This window comes from Sus scrofa, chromosome 1 (genome assembly GCF_000003025.6).
Source record: "Sus scrofa isolate TJ Tabasco breed Duroc chromosome 1, Sscrofa11.1, whole genome shotgun sequence".
Classification (NCBI taxonomy): Eukaryota; Metazoa; Chordata; class Mammalia; order Artiodactyla; family Suidae; genus Sus; species Sus scrofa.
The window spans coordinates 251,957,574-251,980,871 of NC_010443.5; the positions used below are offsets into that span (position 1 = coordinate 251,957,574).

The following is a 23,298-nucleotide window of genomic DNA, read 5'->3' on the forward strand; positions in this document are numbered from 1 at the left end:
ATTAGGACCAATCATAATGCTGCCTATGTCACCTTCTAACACCTTGTACTGAACAAATAAAAGGCATATGGGGCCAAATTCATTGAGCACACAGACTGCCAGTTTTGCAAACGCCAGCCAAAGGCATAAAATGTCATGGCCTTCATTTCTCTTCCTTCTACTCCTTGAATTGAAAAGATTACAGAACCTGCCTGTAGACATTCCCACCGCCTATGGTCACAGGCTGATCCTTGTTCCTGCTACCTAGTGAGGCTGGCACTCATAGCACACAGCTCCACACTTACCTGATGACAAGGAAAGGATACAGCATCGAGCTGTATAACCTTGAACTCACCGCTTCTCAATTCTTACCAAAAATATTTTTTTTTAAGAAATAACACTCGTGGAGTTCCCGTTGTGGCTCAGTGGCTAGAGAACCCAACTAGCATCCATGAGGACACGGGTTCAATCCCTGTTCTCACTCCGTGGGTTAAGGATCCAGTGTTGCCATCAGCTGTGGTGTAGGTCACAGATGCTGCTTGGATCCTGCATTGCTGTGGCTGTGGTGTAGGCCAGCAGTTACAGCTCCAAATGGACCCCTAGCCTGGGAACCTCCATATGCGCCTTGGGTGCAGCCCTAAAAGTACAAAAAGACAAAAAAATACTGTTCCGTCTTTCTTTCCTATCCATTTTTAGAGTACTTGTTCCATTTGCTAGTAGTTAACCACTTCTTTTGCAGAAGCATAGTAACCAGGAATATTCCACAATCAGTTGAGAAAGTGAATTCAGTTAAAAGCAAAATGATTTTACTGCCACATTTAAATCTGTGCACTAGATGAATACAGGACCAAGGAAAACTTCGAGACATTTTCTGTTAGAATGTGAAACTGTAAAGGAGGAGTTCCCATTGTGGCTCAGTGGAAACGAATCTGACTAGCATCCATAAAGATGCAAGTTCAACCCCTGGCCTCGTGCAGTGGGTTAAGGATCTGGCGTTGCCGTAAGCTGTGGTGTAGGTCAAAGACACAGTTCGAACCCGGAGTGGCTGTGGCATAGGCCGGCAGCTGGAGCTCCAATTCGACCCCTAGCCTGGGAACCTCCATATGCCTCAGGTGCAGCCCTGGAAGGGAAAAAAAAAAAAAAAAAAAACCTGTAAAGGAGTGAAAGCTATCACCATGGAGGAAAAGAAGCAGATCCACCAGTACGTTCTGATGAGTTCCACTCAGTGTTATGCAGGACCGATTATTATCAAAGCTTCCCGTTGCTCCAATCATTTTCCAAGTTCTACAAACCTACATTTCATTCACGCAGATTTCTGTGTTTAAATTTTTCTCAAACTGTGCTGGGAAGAATATGAAATGTTATCATTATTTAGGGACTTGGTTTAATCACTTCTCACCACTAGTACAAAAATCATCCCTATCTTTTGAGACAATAAATTCTATAACTGGGAACCTACCCAAAACAAAACATCTGAAAAGCAGCAAAAGCCTCGTACACCAAGGTGTTCACTGCGGTGAAGCAGAAACTACTGAATAGAATTAAGGTCACCTCCAATTACGATATACCATTAAGACAAAAGACAGGATAATCATTGTACTCAGCAGGATTTCAACCAATTAGTAAAATGTACAGGGAAAATACCAGAAGAAAAGACCCCATAAAGTTGACAATGGCTATTTCCACGTGGGGATCATAGCTGCTTTTTTTCCCTTCCTTATATTTTCCTTTGTCTTCTACAATGAACATATACTGCTTTTGTAATTTTTAAAGATTGTCGTAATAATCTTTTTTTTTTTTTTTTTTGGCTGCACCCACACGATACAGAAATTCCCAGACCAGGAATTGAACCCAAATCACAGCAGCGACAACACTGAGTCCTTAACCACTAGGCCACCAGGGAACTCCCTCTTAATAACCTTTTTTTTTTTCCCTTTTTGTCCACCCTGCGGCATATGGCGTTCCCAGGACAGGGATCAGAGCCAAGCCACAGCAGCAACCTACGCTACAGCTGTGGCAACACCAGATCCTTTAACCCACCATGCCTAGCCAGGGATTGAATCTGTGACCTTGGCACTGCAGAGATACTGCCAATCCTACTGCGCCACAGTGGGAACTCCTCTTAATACCTTTTTTAATCTACTGGGAAACAAAATAATATTACTCTTAAGTTAGTGATCCCACTCTTAGGTTCAGAAAATTAAGTAGAAAGCTGCCGGGTGCAGTATTTTCCAAAATAGCAAAGAAATGAGAAATAAAACTAAATGTCCAAAAAATAGGACAATGGTTGAATAAGCAACAGTTTAACAACTTAATGGATTACTATTAAGCTATTAAAAATACAATGATTCAGACTATATTGCCTCATATAACAATAGATAGAAAACGGTGAGTAGAAACAAAAACATATTTGTTACCTCTAAGTAGAATTAGATCATAAAACAGACCATAATGGGAAGAGACCATAAAACTAACATGATTAAAAATATATATTACATTAGAGAACTGCAAGTATGAAGGGTTTGTTTATTTAAATATTGCCATAATGTAGTCTTGAAAATAATTTTAAAACATTTTAAAGAATGTCAGTGTCTTACATAAAAACTTATTTTTAAATGAGCGGGACAGTTTTGAACACTTTAGGATGTGCTGACTGAAAATTTTTTTTAATAGCTGAATTATTGCACCATCAAAGTGGGATGAAAAAGGAAGGGGTTTGGAATTCCCTCTGCGGCACAACAGGATTGGCGGCATCTTGGGAGCACTGGGACTCAGGTTCAATCCTCAGCACAGTGGGTTAAGGATCCAGGATTGCTGCAGCTTAGGTTGCAGCTGTGGCATGGATCCGATCCTTGACCTGGGAACGCCACACACCACGGGGGAGCCAAGAAAATAATAGTAACAATTCTAGGCATTCTCCCTGTACAAAATAAGCCCAAAACTGCCCACTAACCTCTGTCATAACAGCTACTGGCCAGGATTAACACTTATTTTCCCCCAAATTAATAGAACGTTCAATCTGCTTTAGAGGAAATCTCTTGCAGGAATAGACAGGAACCCTGAGCAGATTCCTGCTCCTGGAGAAGGAACTCAAGGTCCCTAATCCTTAAATCAAGGAAGAACTTATGACTTGTGTCCCTCTACTTCAAGATGGCTAAACACTTGGAGATTTGTGGGACTGCACTTCCCCAAGTCAGGATGACAAAATCCTGTTAGAGGATCCAGGTTCCCTTGAACAAGCAGAGCTGTTCAATCATACTCCCAACTCTGAAAATAAAATTCCTCCAGGGAGCTTTAGACTTGTCTACACAGCTTCCCATAGGGCTATCTGGAATGCCTTTAGTCAGGGCATGAGAACACTCGGTGTCTCTTCTTGGCTCTGTCTGCCTTGACCCTGACCTAACCCCATGACTCCAACCTATTTCTTAGTACCAGCCTTGAGCAACATCCCTTCCTATTACCTGCCTGGCCCCATGCCCAACCTGATCCCACAGGCTGCCTGTGTGACCTGCCCTGCCTCGTCGCAGACTGGGAGCCTGAGGTCCCCGCCAGGTTTCCACACAGTATCAGCTTAAGAAGATATTCAACAGCAAATAAAAGCACAGAAGCTGATGAACCAACACAAAACACACTAAGTAAGATTCCCACAGTTACCCCATTGAGTGAGGAATTAAGTAGCACTCAAAAAGAAAAAGCATGCATCTTTTTGCCATTTCTTGGGCCGCTCTCGCAGCATATGGAGGTCCCCAGGCTAGGGGTCTAATTGGAGCTGTAGCCACAGGTCTATGCCAGAGCCACAGCAATGCAGAATCCAAGCCGAGTCTGCAACCTATACCACAGCTCACAGCAATGTCGGATCCTTAACCCACTGAGCAAGGCCAGGGATCGAACCCACAACCTCGTGGTTCCTAGTCGGATTCGTTAACCACTGCGCCACGATGGGAACTCCCATCTTATCTTTTGTTTCCTCAAAAATAAAAATGAGTGGGGGTCAGGGAGGGATGGATGGGAAGTCTGGGGTGAGCAGGTGCAAACTATTATATACAGAAGAAATAAACAAGAAGGTCCTACTGTCTACCTAGCACTTGGACACATATACACACGCATTTTTTATTATTACATATATATATATACATCTATATATATCTGAGTCGTTTTTCCTTTTTTTTCCCCCCCGGCTTTTTAGTGCGGCACTTACGGCATATGGAGATTCCCAGGCTAGGGGTCAAATCGCAGCTACAACTGCCGGCCTACACGACAGCCACAGCCACACAGGATCCAAACTGCACCTGCGACCTACACCACAGCTCACAGCAACGCTGGATACTTAACCCACTGAGCAAGGCCAGGAATCGAGCCTGCAACCTCGTGGTTCCTAGTCAGACACGTTTCCACTGCACCACGACAGGAGCTCCTGAGTCATTTTTCTGTACAGCAGAAATTAACACATTATAAATCAACTCTACTTCAATTTTTTAAAAGAGGGTACTAAAAAAAGAACAAGTGAAATCGAAAGACTGATATATTTTAATCAACTGATTTAATACCCTGGTAAGAAAAGCTACATTGCCAAGTACTTTTCATTCCCTTCCACAGAAAACCCCTTCCCTATCTAATATTCCTTATACTTGGAATAGTCATCAAAACTGAATTAGTCTCGGAGTTCCCATCATGGCGCAGAGGAAATGAATCCGACGAGGAACCGTGAGGTTGCAGGTTCCATCCCTGGCCTCACTCAGTGGGTTGAGGATCTGGCATTGCCATGAGCTGTGATATAGGTCGCAGACCCGGCTCAGATTGGACCCCTAGCCTGGGAACCTCCACATGCTGCGAGTGCAGCTCTAAAAAGACAAAAGACAAAAAAAAAAAAAAAAAAAACTGAATTAGTCTCCCATGGAATTCCTGAGCCCTTTAAATCTCTTTGAAAGAACATCACTCAGTGCTCAATAGGTTTTCATAAAATGTGGGTTTTATATCTGTAACAACTTAAATACCACACATTTCCTCCAAAGCAAACATCTACCAAATAATCCTAAAATAATGATTTTTTTTCACCTTCACTGAATCTGAAAGGTTAAAGACCAAGAGTTTCCGTTGTGGCTCAGTAGTAACAAACCAGACTAGCATCCACAAAGACATGGGTCTTCGATCAGTGGGTTAAGGATCCAGCGTTGCCATGAGCTGTGGTGTAGGTCACAGATGCAACTCAAATCTGGTGTTGCTGTGGCTGTGGTGTAGGCTGGCAGCTGTAGCTCCAATTCAACCCCTAGCCTGGGAATTTCTCTATGCTGCAAGTTGCAGGTGTGGCCCTAAAAAGCAAAAAAAAAAAAAAGGAAAGGTTAAAGACCAATGCAATTTCAAGTGCGGGTAAACTACAAACTATGATGTTAAAGTCAGAAAGATTTGCTCAGGGACGTTCTAATCTTTGCCCCCACTTCCATGTCTCCAGAAGTATCAGTGGCGGTGCCCAATGTCAAAGGATATTTGTACCACCTGAGACTCCCTTCACACTACACCTGAGGATGCAAGTACCCCAGAGTTCTCCCACATTTAGCTTGAGCTTGTCAGACTAAATCGGCTCAAGGGCATAAAAACATCAATTCTTTGAAGATGAAACAGCCAGAGCAAAGTTAAAAATAAAAAGTATGAAGTCACTGCCTAATACAACGGGGAGAATGACTTGTGCACATTGAGTCCAAATCTTCTATTTTAAGACAAGCACCTGGAGGCCTGGAAAGGGTGGGTACCACCGAAGGCCCCATGGACAGCAGTGGGAAAACTGCAACTTGAATCATTGCTGCCTGTCTTACTTAGTCTCCATGAGCCCAATGAATTTGTGGATTTCCAACTTAAAATATTTTAAAGCGCTTCACCTGACTTTTAAAAAAGAAGGCAGGGGAATGAACTCTCAAATCCAACTATGGCAAAATAAGGAAATAAAAAATAAAAGTCCTAACACTAATTCCAAACGATTATTGAAATATCATCGAGGAGTTCCCGTCGTGGCTCAGCGGTTACAAACCCAACGAGCATCCATGAGGAAACGCATTCCAATCCCTGGCCTCACTCAATGGGTTAAGGGTCCAGTGTTGCCCTGAGCTGTGGTGTAGGTCACAGATGCAGCTTGGACATGGCATGGCTGTGGTGTAGGCCAGCAGCTACAGCTCTGATTTGACCCCTAGCCTGGGAACCTCCATATGCTGCAAGGTTGGCCCTAAAAAGACCAAAAAAAAAAAAAAAAAAAAGAAAGAAAGAAAAAAAATCACCGAAAGCTATGAAAGGCTCATTCAATCATCAGATCTTCACTTACTGAAACTTAACTTCCTGTTCTACTTTCTTACAAATTTTGAGGGATTACTAGATTGGTAACTATACCACACAGGAGTATCTTTTTTAATCCAACCAAAACTATCTATCCGTATCTATGCAGAGCTGTGTACAGTTTCTAATGCAGAGCATACCTTCAACAAATGCTTACTGAGCAACGCACAAAAACTGCTCTAATACAAAACTGCTTCAAACACACACATGCCCACCTCCCCTAAAATATCCCTCCTATTCCTTTTGACTTTTGTGGGAAAACAAAACACAAACACAAACAGGAAGGCCCGCTAAGTATCACGAAAACGCCAACTCATCAGACAAAAAGGACTGCCTTCCATCTGTCTGTCTGTCAGCCCCCTCCAGTCCTCTGGAAGTATTTTGCTTACATTACTCAGTTCTTCCATGACTCTACCATCCCACAGACACACACACTCCACCTCAACCCTTCAGCGTTAACCCTTTCACACTCTGCAGATCTAATCAAATGTCACTTCCTTCGGGAAATCCTGAATCACCCCAAAGTCAGATAAATTGCCTTTCTTTTGAAACTTCCTGTGCTTTTTCTTTGAAACATTCATCATATTTTGTACATACATATTTGGGTGGCCATTTGGTCAACATCATCCTTTCCCACCGGAGTCTTATGTTTCATGCCTCCAGTGATAACAGCTGCTTGATTCCCTACTCTAGTCCAGCTATTCGCTTAAGACCTGGTCCTGGGTAAATCATTAAGTTATATAGAATAATGAATGACCCTCATTCCATAGCTACATATAACAACGGACCCCATCCGTGTTTTTCAAACCACCAGTCATGACCAGATCACTGTTTTCAAAACTGCTGGACATTTCTTTTAAATGAAAAGACCAGAACTTCTTTTAAATGAAAATGAACAGACTATAATAGAAATGGGGGGTCATGTTAATTATATGTGGCAAGTGGCACGAAACTGTCATTTCTTCATATATTTATGATCCTTTCTAACTATGGTTCATGGTCCAAAAAGTTTGAACGTCATGGAACTGACTGTCCCAAAACAACTCCTCCCAACGTCCCACTCAGATGGTCAAAAAGGTGCACAAAATGGCAAAATTGGCAACTGTTCTACAAAGAGGCAGGAAAAAGCGAAAATCAAGGCATGATTTCCACTAAATACACCTTGTGAAGGATGGGTAAGAACCGTCGTTCTTGGACCACATGAATCTGAAAGATTCACACCGCACCTTTGGAAATTCAACAAGACAGATGCTGTGATGAATGTGGGAAAAACTGTGGATCTCACCCAGGACTGCAAAAGACACAAGTGACCAGGTAATTGTGAGGACATCCCCCAACTACATGGAAGGCATCTTTCAGGCCAGCATAAGCAGGGGGCACTGAACAGTCCCAAGAGCAAATGAAGGGCAAAACTAACTAGAGACACATACAAAATACTCTACAGATTTTGTTACAAAAGAGAATACAAAAATTTAAAGTCTATGCTTAAAATTTAAGTTACAAGCTGAAATATATATATGTGTGTGTTTTATATATATATATATATAATATATATTCACATATACACACACAAATACAATGGAAATTAAGAAGGGGCAAGAAGGCAATATATATATGTGTGTGTTTTATATATATATATATATTATATATATATATAATATATATTCACATATACACACACAAATACAATGGAAATTAAGAAGGGGCAAGAAGGCAAAAGAAATAAAGGCATACAAAATTCTCTGTTGTGCCAAAGGGTGAGATCAAAAGTTATTTAGTTCTTTGAGAACCAGAGAAACATAGATTCATGAATGTATTTGGAAAACAAAGAATCGCTAGTAAGCTGAAAACTAGATTCAGTCGTTTAAAAACATTTCAGATACATGAAACAAATGGTACAAAGAAAAAGACAGAAAATAAAGTCCAGAAAGCTTATTAGATTGAACTGCAGGAAACTGCCATTTTAATAGGTCAAAAGCAGTCAAATAACAATTTTATGTGACTCAATCCATCAACAATGATAATAAGAATGTCAGCTAATCTATTCAATGTGCCAGGCACTTTTAAAGCATTAATTGAAGATTTGTCTGTGCATGTTGTTTCTTCACAAATAAAGAACTCTATAAACCTAGAGACATTATGTAATTTATCTAAGGCCATGCAGCTAAATACTAGTGGAAAGAAGCAAACCAATGCTTTTCACAGTAGCTCTCAAAACAAAAAAACTTAACAGAGTGGTCATAGCAATAAACATTGAAGCAGTAAATTTCCCTCTAAGAAGCAGGTTAAATGTTGCTTACAAGCAAAAATAGACGAAACAAAATAACACTAAAAGTTTAAAATCAAAAGGGTGAGTGAAGTCATTTTAGACAAAGAAAAAAAAAGACTGGCAACATTAATACCAGGAAAAAAGGAGAATGTGGTTCCAAATGCATAGAGGGTTATTTTACATTGATAAACACACAATAAAGGTCTAACAGTCACCTTTATGTATTTGGTATCACATTAACATGTAGAAATTGCTATAAAGAAACTGACAAAAGCCCATTTGTAGAGAGAGACCCAGTATCAGTCTATGACAGCTCCAGTACAAAATCAGAGCACAGAGGATGTGAATAAAATTATTACAGTGGCTGAATTACTAAATATAATCTTCACTTGTCACAGAAAACCATGCTCTTTTCAATCATAAGAACACGGAAACCCTTAAAAAGACAAGAAGTAAAAACTGTACAAACCTCACTTAATTACCATGATAAATAAAACCAGTAATTCATGTTTACTTGTAAACAATAAAGCAATATTCAGCCGAGTCATACAGAACCACTAGTAGCACACCCAAAAGTCAGGTATTCACAAGAATGTTTATTTTCCCTGCACTGCTTTAAACTTTTACGGTGATCATATTAGCACAAGACATAGAAGTTAAGCTAGTTTCATTTTTTTAATTGCTACTTTCAGATGTGGGTATGACAATTCCTCCCTCAATAACGACTGACTCAAAATTAAAAGTACTGTTGATTATCTTAAAATTGCTGAAGATGAATTCGCACATATCTAAAACGATAACAAAGCTGATGTCTAACCTGTCATTTAAATCAAATGACCTGACTTCAACTCAAGAAGTGGGAACCAGCATTCTATTTTCTTGATTTTTTTTTTCCAGTCACCCCATCAATATCTGAATCAATGGCTCCCTCCTTCTCTATCCTCACCTCTCAGTTTTACTTACCTAATTGAACTCATCTTTCAAGCCTCCATATAAATGTCACTTTCTCAGAAAACTCTCCTTACCCTCCAAGACAAGGTCAGTCTCCCTGTTAGCCTCTTCTAGGTCACCCAGCTTTCCTAATTCAGAGGCTGTCTCCTGCCCTAGATTGTAAATTTCCTACCTTCAAGATTGTGTCTTATTTACTCTAGGATGCTCAGGAGAGGGTAAATAGACTGTTTTCTTAATTCAAAAAGCTTCAGTTCAAACAAATTTTTAATTCAAAAGATTTGAGTTCTACATATAAGGCATTATACTAAGCATTGGGAGAAAACAGCAGTAAATAAAATAGGAATTTTTAAGAAACTGGAGTTCCTATCTTGGCTCAGTGGAAACGAATCTGACTAGGATCCATGAGGACGCAGGTTCAATCCCTGGTCTCACTCAGTGGGTTAAGGGTCTGGTGTTGCCGTGAGCTATGGTATAGGTTGCAGACTCAGATCGGATCTGTGGCTGCGGCTGTGGCTGTGGCTTAGGCCAGTGGCTACAGCTCCCAATTAATCGACCCCTCGCCTGGGAACTTCCATGTGCCACCAGTGCGGCCCTAAAAAAAAAAAGACAAAAAAAATTAATATCTTCTCTCATCTAAGAAGTCAAAAGAAAATAAATGCAACAGAGAAGAAAATATCGGGCAAGCTGGATAAATGGGAAGGGTCATACAATTTTAAATGTACTGATAATTAGAAAAGGCCTCCCTAAGAAGGTGACATTTGAGTTAAGCCATGAAAATGATGACAAAGCAATCATATGAATACCTGGAAACAGAGCATTTCAGGAAGAGGAGATAGTGGGTGGCAAAAGGCTAGACAACCACAGTCTACTCTGAAGGGAAGTTCATACATGGAGCTTGTTTAAAGTAAGGACATCAGTACCGAAAGATAGGCAGATTCGCAAACCCTTAAAAGAAACAAATTGATATAGGAAATGACTGAATATGACAGCTATTAAATACTGTGACTATCATGTGGTCGCTGGAAATTTAAAATGAAATTTTTGGGGTTTTTTTGGTTTTTTTTTTTCGGTCTTTTTAGGGCCACACTGCCTGCAGCATATGGAGGTTCCCAGGCCGCACAGATCTGAGCCTCTTCTGCAACCTACACCACGCTCACAGCAACCCAGCTCCTTAACCTACTGAGCGAGGCCAGGGATCAAACCTGCATCCTCATGGATACTAGTCAGATTTGTTTCCACTGAGCCACGACAGGAACTCCTAAGATGAAAGATTTTAATGGCATGTGTACATAACCAATTCAAAGCAAAATGCTACTAAATATTCAGGAAGATCAAATGTTTTAAAAAACTGCAAAAAGTTATCCCAAAATGGAATAAGGGAGTGAGCAGTAGAACCATGGATGAGTCTTCTGTACTTTCCAAATCCTAAAATGAGCAGGTCCTGTTTTTACTTTCAAATGGAAATGAGTATAATTTTAAAGAATCATAATGCCTACAGAGAAAGAGGCTGAGAACAGATTTACCTTTGTTCTGGCTTACATGCAAGAAGGCACGCTAATTAAAAAAAGAAAAAAGAAAAAAGGGGGGGCACGCTAATAGAATTCCCTGAAATGAAAATATGTCTTTAATTGGAAAAGATCTTTTTTTTTAATCAAGAAAAGTTCTACTCTATCCTATGTTTACCTTAATCAGGAAGTTAAAGCTTAAATTTACCTGACCAGCTTTTATAAACCCCCATGACAAACCTCTTGGGGTTTCTTAAAGTCTGGTCTTTAGACTGAGATTTTGGCCTCTATAGGATAGGAGTTTTGTCACTTGTCTTTAATGCTGGTATCCAGGCAGTAAACTAAAGCTATATATTTGCAGTTCCTCTCAGGCCCCAACTCACCATCAACCTACCAGTTCTTTTCAGGACTTTTTTTTTTCCTTTGCTGGAATGGATTGTTTCAGAAGCTTTTATTCATCTCAACAGAACATCAAGTTGAAGCTCCATCTCCTTTGTATCACCTCAGAGCTACCTTAGCAAGACAAGACTTAATGGACATTCAATGAATGCCTGACAACGTGCAAAGCTATTTAAACCACCTGCTGGAAAGAAAAATTACCTGAGAAATCAAAATATGCCTTATTGTCCTTGTTAAGACACCAAGCACATGTATCAATGCAGGAGAATCCTTTCACAAATATCACATCGTCACATTGTACACTGTAAATATATTTTCTTTATTTGTCAATTACAACTCAGTGAACCTGGGGAAAATTTTTTAAATAATTCTTAAAAACACATTGAGTATATGTCACTCTTCTTGCTCTGAAACTTCTCTCAAGCTTATCACATAAATTTCACAGGTATTTACTCTGACATACAACAATTACTCCTGAATACTGCCCCATTCTGGCTTCTCATCGAAGTGTCAGTTTTATAAATAAGTTCTTTTGTATCAATTTTATTAGACTCCACATAAATTGTATCGTATGATATTTGCCTTTTTCTGTCTGACTTACTTCACTTATTGTGATAATCTCTAGGTCCATCCATGATGCTTCAAATGACATTATTTTGTTCTTTTTTATGGCTAAGTAATATTCCATTGTATATGTGTACCACATCTTATTTTGAAACCAAACTTATGGTTACCAAAGGGGGGGGATAAATTAAGCATTTGGGATTAACATAAACACACTACTATATTTAAAATAGATAAGTAACAAAGACCTACTATATAGCACAGGGAAACATACTCGATAGTCCATAATAACCTATGTGGGAAAAGAATCTGAGAAAGAATGGATATATGTATAACTGATTCAGTTTGCTGTATACCTGAATCTAACACAACACTGTAAGTCAACTACACTCCAAAAATTTAATTAAAAAAAAAAAAAAAGCTTCAAACTCAGATTTTCAGCTACCATCTAAAAATAAATCTCTGCCTCTTTCATTTAAAACCATCTAAAACCAGTGGCATCTAAAACCAGTCTGCCTCACTGGAACAATCCTTATACTCTCATGTCCCCTTCTGTATTAATGACATCAACAGGCCCTTTTTTCTGTCCCCGACAGCTCCCTGCACCGTTCTGCTGGCTCTTTAAGACTGACCCAAAGCAAACCACTACTGGGCCACAAATTGTAATTCATCACTCACACAAAGCTCTCGGGTCTGTCTATGACTCTTCTGTGTGGAACAAGCTTCTTTGCTGCAAATCTTTACTCCAAGGCAGAGTTACTCTCTCCATCCTCAGATATTCAGATGGCACTTTGTTTACGTCTCAGTTTCCAGCACCTATCACTGGCTGCCTCATCTCAGGCATCTGTATCCATGGCTCTCCAGGTTTATGAGCCACTTGAGAGCGGGGACCATACTTTCTCAGTGCTTGTTTTTCTTTCTTTAATTTTTCATTGTAGTGTCCTCAGCTGAGCACAGGGAATGAGTCACCAAAGTGCTCAGAGATTTTAGCTCCGTGAAAGTGAACTGACAGGGTCTCAGAAGAAGTGAGGAGATCACAGATCTGACTGAATTTGCAAAAGTCAGGTCCTCCTGCCCTAGCCTTTGAACCTTGGGATCTCTGTGTCTACTCAGAAAGTAAAGCCAGCAGTTCTCTGCAGAACTACAACCAACACTGGGTACAGAATGAATGCCTCCTTTTCTTAACATGACAATAATCTCTGTCCCCACAAATCATAGTCCAACATGGCAAAGCAGCCCCTTAACAAAAGGCAACTCTGTTTCAGCTGTGTTGCTCCGGCCCTAAGAACCCTCCATCCTTATCATCTGCTGATTGGCCAGTTCTAGCGGGGTCCTGGTTTCATACTCCCACAGGGAAACCTGCTGATAAGGAGTAACTCCCCCCCCTCCAACATCTGCTCTGCCCCTGAAGTCATTCATCCACCTTCCACAGCTGCCTTGCTTTCCGCCTAACAAAAGGTTCGCAGATGCTGAACACTTGCTCGTAAACTCGCGTCTTCTCTCTGCCTGAGACCCGGATGAGGCAGAGTCCTGGTGGAAGTAACATTGTGGGCAAGGATATTTGCTGCTGTGGTTGTCACGCAGCTGGAAACAGTTTTCTTCGTTCCCGTTCCTAAGAGTCAGACCTTCCTATCTCCGGGACAAGAACTCTGAACCAAGTATTATCACACGGTCCTGATTCAGGAAGACCCATGGGGGCTCTTGGGACTTCAAACATCTGGCCCGTGGCGACGGCCTCCACCACAGCCTCTCTAAAAACAACAGAGGCAGGAGGGAGCGCGTGCTTGGACAGACACAAACCCCACATGCTTCAATATATATGAACACAAACATTTTCGTAGGTTGGTCTAAGGGAAAGTACATGTATGAAAGGCTATGTAACAAACTGATGACAGAGGGCTTGGTTACATCAGATGGGTAAGCTTGAAAGCGCAGAGGTAAGTTCCCATCGTGGCTCAGTGGTTAACGAATCCGACTAGGAACCATGAGGTTGCAGGTTCAATCCCTGGCCTCACTCAGTGGGTTAAGGATCCAGTGTTGCTGTGAGTGGAGTGTGGGTCGTAGACGCAGCTCGGATCCTGAGTTGCTGTGGCTGTGGCGTAGGCTGGCAGCTACAGCTCCGATTCGACCCCTAGCCTGGGAACCTCCATATGCTGCAGGTGCAGCCCTAAAAAGACAAAAAAAAAAAAAAAGAGCAGAGAGATATTACAATTACTTTAGACACATCTATGTCATTTGAATCATTACAAAACCCTTATTTTTCTATAAATGAATGTAGCTACCTTCTTCCAGTTAGAACACTCTCTAAAGTGTTCATGCCCCTGAGTGACTTAAACAGAGTAAGTAAACTGCATGAGTAAAGCAGATACACGGTGGTAGCATGACCTCAAAAGAGGCCTGACTTCCCTCCCTCAGGCTACATTTGAATTATTCTAGGAAGCAAGTCATATACTGAATACAGAAATTCAAACACAAGTTGGGTCCAAATTAAGCCTATACAAAACGAGAGGGAAGCCAGCCAGGGCTACAGAGAAGACACCGTTATGTCTGTCCCTAGACTTGGCAACTAAGAGGTAAATCAGGGCCAAGAAATTCCCAGTTTATAAAATGAAAATGAGACTACCAGGCTCTGTCTCCTTCTCATCTTGTTAAGAAAAGCTAACTGACCTGAAAACATGAGGTCACGTTGGAAGAAAACCTTCCTAACGTTGAAGACGAACTCCCTCAACAAACATGCTCCATATCCAAAGATGTTCCCAAGAACTTGGGTCGCTAACATAGAGTGATAGAACCTTGCAAGAAGGGATCATCTGTGTCTTGTTCCCTATAGTTCCCCAGTACATGGTAGGTGGGCAACAAATATCTACTGCCTATGGAAAAAATGAACAAATTAAAGATTAAGGAACACAGCGTCAAAATCTAGCATTAGCAACCAGATTCTATCAGTGCTTATTCCTATCTTACAGACATAAAAAGAATGCAACTTTGACTCATTCAGCAATAATATGGGAATTAAAAAGCCTCCTGATTCCTTCTATCTTGGTCCCTTTTTTCTCTTCTAGGTCTCTCACTTTATCTCCTAGTTTCCTTCCAGATCCTAATCCTCTTTCTCCCACTCCCATCCCCACCCAACCCCCCTGAGAGTCAAGTGCTCCTGCTGGGTGCTCCCATAGTGCTTCTTCTCTCACTCATCACACATGTTGTGCTGAATGGCAATCATCTGTTAATGTGTCTGTAAACCCAGCTTCTCCTGGAGGGTAGGAATCCTGCATTAGTTACCCCCACTCCCTGCCTCTATCTAGTACCTAGTGCAATGCTTGGTTGATAGCAACAGGCAATTTGGTGCTGCGTGGGTAGAAAAGAACAAGTTTCCCCTGCCCCTGAATCATTTGTCCTTTCAAAGAACCAGGAATATCTCTCCATTAGGGCGGCTTTCAGCAAGAAGGCAGCTTAGGGATGGGTCAAGGAGAACCACTGAAACAGAGAAAGCAAACTCCGTATGGCGGACTTACATGACCTCAAATCTAGTCCATTGTTTTGATATTTAAGAAAATGGGAAAAGGAAAACTTGCTAAAAGGCAATGGTTCACAATCGCACCCTCTGTACAATGAATCCTAAACCTTCAGAAGCAGAGGCACACATGTTGGCCATGAGGAACCGATTTTTCTTTAACAAGCATTTCAGCCTTGGCGACCCCATCCCAAAGAGATCCACCACCAGGTTTTATTAGTCAAACGTTCTTTTAGAGAAAGAAGCTGGCTTTGAAATCATCTTCCTTTACCTCCACATTAAATAAAACAAACAGAGCCTGAGCTACCTCAGTCAGGCTTACACGTGTTTATTTTAGCACTGGACCAGAGTTAAGAGTCTGCCTGTCATTACATCACTTTTTAAAAACAGTCCCACAAAAATAAAGTGCAGCCTAAATCCATGCATGTACTAAGACAGTCCTCTTATTTCCGAAAGAATTTTGAATTTTCTATCAACGTCAAAGTTTCTCCAGCACTGATCAGATGTCAGGAGCCAAAATCCAACCACTGTCTTTGCCCCACCCCTATGAGTCATTAATAATAATAATAATAATAATAATAATAAACATAACTTAGAAATCATACTAACCTGCTGGGGGTGGGGGGGGCAGGGCTGAAATTTAAATAAAATCACCACTGCCACACCTCCCTTACCTACTCACCCACCCCACCAAAATCCAAAAAACTGAGTTCTTTCAACTTAACAAATTTCATTAATTGATTAAACATGCCAAACCCAAGTTCCCTTGCAGGAGATAAAGCTGCTGGGAGTTCAAATTGTATGCAGAAGATAGGAAAAAGCAGCTGACCTAACCTCCTTTCATCATCTGTCTCCTTGGTAGCACCTCCAGATTCGAGGACAATTAGAAGACTTACTCAGATCAGCTCCACTTAGCAGCGGAAAAGCCACCCACCCCCACCTGTGACCACTGGGGTGTGAGAGGAAACCTCCAGAATTGCCAAGAGTCTCTCCCAAATGGAGCACATAGAGATTCCTCCTATAACAAGCTCTAGAGAATTAGGAGAAAGAAGGGAAAAAAAAAAAAAAAAGGCAGATGACCAGAAAGTTCTTAAAGAAGTATTAGTCTACAACACCCAGCAAGCTTCTTGGAGACTGGACCTAAAAAAGGATGTCCAGGGGAGTTCCCATCGTGGCGCATCGGAAACGAATCCAACTAGGAACCATGAGGTTGCAGGTTCGATCCCTGGCCTCGCTCAGTAGGTTCAGGATCTGGTGTTGCCATGAGTTGTGGTGTAGGTTGAAGACACGGCTCAGATCTGACGTTGTTGTGGCTGTGGTAGCTCTGATTAGACCCCTAGGCTGGGAACCTCCATATGATGCGGGTGCAGCCCTAAAAAGCAAAAAAAAAAAAAAAAAAAAAAAAAAGATCTCCAGGGCTGTGCTAGCCCTCACTACAGCACCAAGGGAGCTTTCTCCACCAGCATCCCCCCACCTTTTACAAGGGCCTTAACCCCATCTCTAAACGAATAATAATTTTCTTCCGTGCTACAAACATTCAACCACTGTGGTTAAGTACTATGAAAAACGTAAACAGAGTCAAGAAGAGCGGTTGCCATTAGGGTCATGTTTAAATTAGCATTAACTAGCAGGCCCTTCCCTAAACAAGCACAAAACAACACAAAATGCTTTCCTGGGTAGCTGTGTGCCTGGAGAGCTATTTTAACCCGTGTGTTTCAAGGGCTTCACAGGGCCCAGACGCGACATGGTAACATCACGAATTTTCACTAAATTTCTCAAAAGGGCACTCCCAATGTGGGGGACAAGATGGGGCAAGAAACTGCATAGTCTTTATTCTATAACCTTTATGTAATCTGGGTAAACTGGCAGCAGTGCCCTAAAATTCATTAGCCGAGAGTTACAAGGGAATATAACAAGAACCCAGGCACCCCTTGATGACTCCAGCCCTCCCTATGCCCCAATATTTGTGACTCAGGGTCTTCCTGTACCAGGAGTTAAATCATACATCCCTTCTCCCTTCCCAGGGAACACAATTCTATAAAACAACATCCAAGTCCCCCCCACCACAATTTACCATCTTGTATCTTTCCAGCCCTCATTACCCAGCATTCCCACCACATGTTCACTCCCCAGCATTCATCTGTTAAGAGAAGCATCATTTTCATCTTTCAACTCCCTTTTGTGGGCTCTTCCCCAGAGCCGGAATTTAATTTTCCTTTCCCTGGCACGCCAGGGTTCTTGGAGTCTACAGCTGCTGCCTAGTTATGCAATCCAGCTGCTATAGACTGAAATTCACTACATCTCTTCCCTCTGTACTGCAGCTCTCTCTCTAGAACTTTTTCTCATCCTTGTATCTGCCACTGTTGAAGGAATTCAGGAATCCCTTATCCAATGAAAATTTCATTTTCTCCCAACTTCCTAAAGCATCCATAATAGTTCTCCATGAGAGAGTTTAATAATAACACTACAGGGATTTCAGGGACTTGGGGGCAGGGGGTGCGTGGAATGTAAAAATTGGAAACCAAGTGAGATGCTGAGATAACAAGCCCAGAGGAAACTTTCAGACTTTAAATCTAGTTTTATTATATCACACTATACTTTTAAAATAAACCATGTTCAAGTATGCACGCATATGGGCACCAAAAAATAAAATAAAAATTAAAATTAAAGGAAGACAGGCCACACATCAAGCACAGATATCTTGACCTTAAACTAAATTTCACGTCTTGTTATTTGCTGAACACTTGGAGCTTCCCAGTGAAAATGATAGTGTTTTCCACCCAGATTGCAACTTTCCTTACTAAGCATTTGAAATAAGATTCCTGTGCCTAATAATCACCAACTTCAGACTGATTTGTCATTATGCATCCAAAAGACTTAGCAAGTGAGAGATTCACTTTCTTGCCTAATAGAACAGATCCACTAAACCTTGCGAAGTCTATAGTATCATCTTTTTTTACAATCAAACTACATTTTGGAAAAGACTGTATTCAAATAAAAACAGACATTTCAACCTGCAGGTGTTGAAAGAGCTGCCATGTACATGCCCATCTCAGGTATTTTTTCCCATCACCGGCAGGGGCACTGAGATGGGCTGGGTACTCATTGCACCTCACCTCTTGAGAGACAACGGAGCAAATGGGAAGGTGGTCAGGTCAGACTACAGATTCCAAGTCCACTTTAAGGTTAAGTAGGCTCACGGGCTTTAAATAACATGGGTAATGGAAGACTGATGGGAAGAGGGGTAGTCCTGAGGCCCTGATGCAGGACGAGAGGAAAAAACGGGGGCAATTCAACTCCCAGCATCCACCCCACTGCTGGTTTTCTTCCACCTCCTCCGCCCTCTTGCCCACCCCTCCTCCCAGCTGGACTAACCTATTCACCCTTCCCTTTACTCTCTTCCTTTGTTCTACCCTGGGATAACCAGCCACCAGGTTCTAGTTATGTGGGGAACTGGAAGGAACAGCAAAGATCACCAAACCCCTCTGTTTTCCAGATGAGGACACTGAGAAGGACAGCTGACCTGACTGGTCAAGGTCACACCGCTAGGGGACGTGGTGTGCCTGTGGGCTCCGATTTTGACAGCCCAGTCCTCCTGCCTGGCCCCTCAGGGCGGCCTTCCCACCCACGGCACACACTACCTCTTTCTCTGGCTACTTGGTTTCTTTATCCTCAAATTAAATGGAATCAGGAAGAGCACGGCTTTACAATCTTAGAGTGCTGGATCTTTATTCACAATTTTGCATTTGGGGTAAATATGCTCTGGCCTCCCCAGAATTGGAGAATCGAGGGCAGAAATAACCACATGGCCTTATGCCTGTGTGTGTTAATGCAATTTAGTTCGGTCCAAAGAGCCATAACTCCAATACGCACCCTTTTCCCCTGGGGCTTACTACTCTGTTTGACAAAGGACTAGCTCCTTAGGAGAATGAACTTCACAGTTTTTCCAGTGCAGTCTCCCTTTAACCGGAATTGCAAGCTTTGAATCACAGACCTCCGGCTTCACAGTTATACTTAAGCTGGGCAAACCACACTTAGGCAAAGAGATGAAAACACAGACTGTGAAAGCCTGAAGGAATAGAAGATTTTGCCCTAATCACTGCAGTTACCTGTTTTCAAGACTCAAGTCTGTACATAACTATCTATTCCAGTGGGAACAACGCGTTCATAGTGACACTTTAACAAGCAAGCGCTCACTGGAAATCCACATTCACGAAAACTCCATAGATTACAACAAAAAAAGAAAGAAAAGTAGCAGCAGAGAGCAGCAATCTCAGGCCCCAGACTGAAGGCAACAAGTCAGGAGACGGTCATTCTTACACATCAAAGTCCAAATGGCAGCAAGAAAAACAAGAATAAATGGAAAATCCATTCACAACAAACTAGTCTTACACACAGGCGCGCACACACACACGCACGCACACACCCTCCAAAGGAGCCTGTCCATTTCAAAACCACCAACTTAAAGCCAGATTCCTCCCCTGCCTTAGACTCCCCAGTTACTTGCAAAACGTGTTAGGCGGCTGGACGGAAATTTAAAGTCCTCAGCCGGGGAGAGACCGCTGCGCGGTCGGCGAGAAGCAAGAGGTTCAGGAGCTCCGCACTGCGGGGCGCCGGGACCCCCAGCGGTCCGGGTCCACCAAGACGCGGCGGGGGGTGAGGGGGGAGTCGAGCGCCCCCCTCACCCGCCTTTTCTTACCCCACCCAGACCCAGGTAACCGGAGACCACCTACGTGTCACTTGGGCGGGTCCCAGCCGCAGACACCGCGCACAGCCTGGGGCCCGGGGATACGGGAGGGCCGATGACCCGGGCGGCTGCAGCAACTTCCCTGCCGGGGCTCGGTCAACTGGTTGGTCGGAGAAGCCGGGAGCGCCTCGCCTCCTGCCGGCCGGCCGGCGGGCACACACACCCACCCACACCCGGCACAGACGCGCGCATATACACACGCACTCGCAGCCACAAAGCCCAACTGCAGCGGGACCACGCACTCGGAGCGCGCCTTTGGGCAGCGGCCGCTGGCTCCGCGCCCAGGGTACACCGTCCGCCCGCGCCACCCCGCGCCGCGCGGGTCCCTTTACCTGCGCCTGCCGCCGCCGCCGCGCGTCCTACTCCCGCCGCCCCGGGGTTGGCCTCGGGCTGCGCGGTCAATCCCCGCAGCCCCCGCCCCGCGGCCAGCCGAGCCCGGCCCTCCGCCCGCCCCTCGGCCGTCGCCCGGAGCGGGGCCGCCCCCTGCGCCCACCCCGCCGGGGTCCCGCGCGCGCCGGGAGGCCGGGGAAGGCTCGGCGGCGCCGGAGCCCAGGCCGCCCGAGATCCGGGCGGGCTTCGCTGGGGGACAGGGGTGTCGCGGCTCGGGGAGCGCCTGCGGCCTCTCGGCCCCGACTGCTCGGGCTTTGGCGCGCTGGCAGGCGCGGCGGGGGAGGGGGCGCGGAGGGAGGGCCGCGGGAGCAGCGCCGACGCCGGCCCCCTTCTTCCTCCGCCTTCTTTCTTTTCTGCCGGCTCCACGTAGCACAAGTCAGCAACTCCCGCACCCTCCGACTCCCTCCCCCTCGCTCATTTCCCTTACCTGGTGCGACGCCCCCAGAGCCCCTACCGTCTGCGCTCCTCCTCCCCCATTCAGTGGCCGGACTCCCCGCCCCGGCTGCGGGACGGGGGCGAAGGGGTAGCCCAAGCCTCCCATTCATTACGTTCCCCGACCCACCCGCGGGCTTGGAGACCCACGGCCTCCAGCTCCGGATCCCCGCCCCCACCCGCTTCTGCGCTCACCTCGGCGCAGGACTCGGGGGGCCTCCCCCACAAGTTGCATTTTCATTTTGTCGCTCTTTTCTTCCCACTTGAAAAGCTCTGGAAAACATCGCGGGGCCCGCAAAACCCCCGATATCTGGCCTTTCTGGTAGTTCAGTTTCCAAACTTTCCGGGAGGCACAGTTTTTCCCAGCGCAGCCTTTAAGCCGAGGTTGCAAAGAACGCGGAGTCAATTTTGCTGGCGGAAAGGTGTACACGTTTCTATTTCTGAGTTTTCGATTGACTGGGTCTGCAGGCCAAAGCAAGTGTGACTGTGCTCCTCTAGTTCTCCATATCCATGATTATAAACTTCCCTTCCGCTTTCCTAGTGTAACTTTGCAAGTGCAAACTATCAATTTTAGAAGAGTAATTAAGGGAGGGTATGAACACCTGGAGGTGTGGGCGGGAGCCTCGCAGGAAGAAAGCCTGGCGATCGCTCTCAGGAAAAGTGGCAGCCACAGCGATTTCTCTGAGTTCTGGAACAACACCCAGTCCACTGGGGGGCTCTCAAGCCGCGCCACCCCCTACCACCTCCTGCCCTTGTCTTCCCTGGATGTTGGCAATTCTCTGCCTTCCGCTCCACTGCCAAAGCCACAACACAACAAAAGTAGCTGCTTAAGGGTAAAAAACGAAGTAAACTCTAGCCTGAAAGGGCACGTGGGGGACCATGACAGCAGTATGGCAGAGAAGTTGGCAGGAGTGAAACGAGTACATGCAAGAAAGAAACGCAGAACGGCGGCGAGGGAGGGCTGAGCTGGTAACTGGGTGACCTTGGGCTTTGCGTAAAAGCGAGGTCCTTGCGAGCAGCAGCGGGCGGGGAGGGGAAGACTTCTTGGAAGAGATGGAAACTTCTCAGGCTTCTCAAGAGGTATTCTTCGAAGAGAACTTGACCATGTCCCGCTAGTGACTGCTTAGAACCCCGACTGAGTTCTTCTTGCGGTTTTCACAGGATGCTCAGGGCGAAACCCTGGCTGCTGGTCAATTACTATCTGAAGCTCTTTCCTTTTTCAAACAATCTATCAAAACCCCTTTGTTTAAAAAAAAAAAAAAAAACTTTAAATGACTCTGCGTTTTCTCCTTTCCTACCAATTTATAATTTATTTTACAATAATCCTGACTAGGTGAAAAAATAGAAATTTTAATACATGTACAGGGCTAATATGTTCATGTACAGCATACAGAAAGGCATGTAAAAACTCTCATCACACAAATAATGAGAGCTGATCTAAAATTTAAAAAAAATACAAGGATGAATAGGAAAATGTCCACTATACAATCGAAAAATAATAGTATAGTCCACAGTATATTTGTAAGAAAAGAAAGACTATACTGAAAGGATCTTTTGTTTTCAACTGTAGCTCTATCCATCTCAGAAAACTCAGTTAATTTTCCTGTCTTCTTCCTACTGCACACTCTTTATTTACTGTTGGGTTTCTCAATACCAAAACTTCCATATCTAGGAAAAAATATTTTTAAATTTTATTTAAAATAAATTATTGTATTAGTTATAGCAATACTATCAAATAATTATTTAATTCAGAAATTAATTATTTCAATGGTTAGTTAGCCCTTCCTCATAAATCAAAGGTAAAGTGCAAATGTATTTCTTGCCTATCACTCAGCTTGAATGTTTTTGGGGGGGTTTTTTTGTTTTTGCTTTTTAGGGCCACACTCATGACATATGGAAGTTCCCAGCCTAGGGATCGAATTGGAGCTACAGCTGCAGGCCTGTGCCAGAGCCACAGCAACGCCAGATCCAGGCCATGTCTGCAACCTACACAGCTCATGGCAATGCCAGATCCGTAACCCACTGAATGAGGTCAGGGATGGAACCCGCAACCTCATGGTTCCTAGTAGGATTCGTTTCCCGTTGCACAAGGACAGGAACTCATTGAATGTTTTCTAATATATTGATTTTACCTCTTTCCCTCTTAAGGAATGGCTCCTTCTGCTTTGATTATATATTAACTCCCTTAACAACTCTGTGCTCCTTTCTAACATCAAATGAGGGGTTTTGT

General features: G+C 43.6%; 1 protein-coding gene across 5 annotated transcripts in view; it reads right to left on the minus strand.

The window, feature by feature from the left end:
- Positions 1-22,255, minus strand: part of LPAR1 (lysophosphatidic acid receptor 1) — a 168,246-nt gene extending 145,991 nt beyond the window's left edge. The window contains exon 1 of one of the 5 annotated variants that reach the window (XM_021069121.1): positions 21,264-22,255. The gene's annotated coding sequence lies outside the window, so the exon portion shown is untranslated. 5 annotated transcript variants of the gene reach the window in all.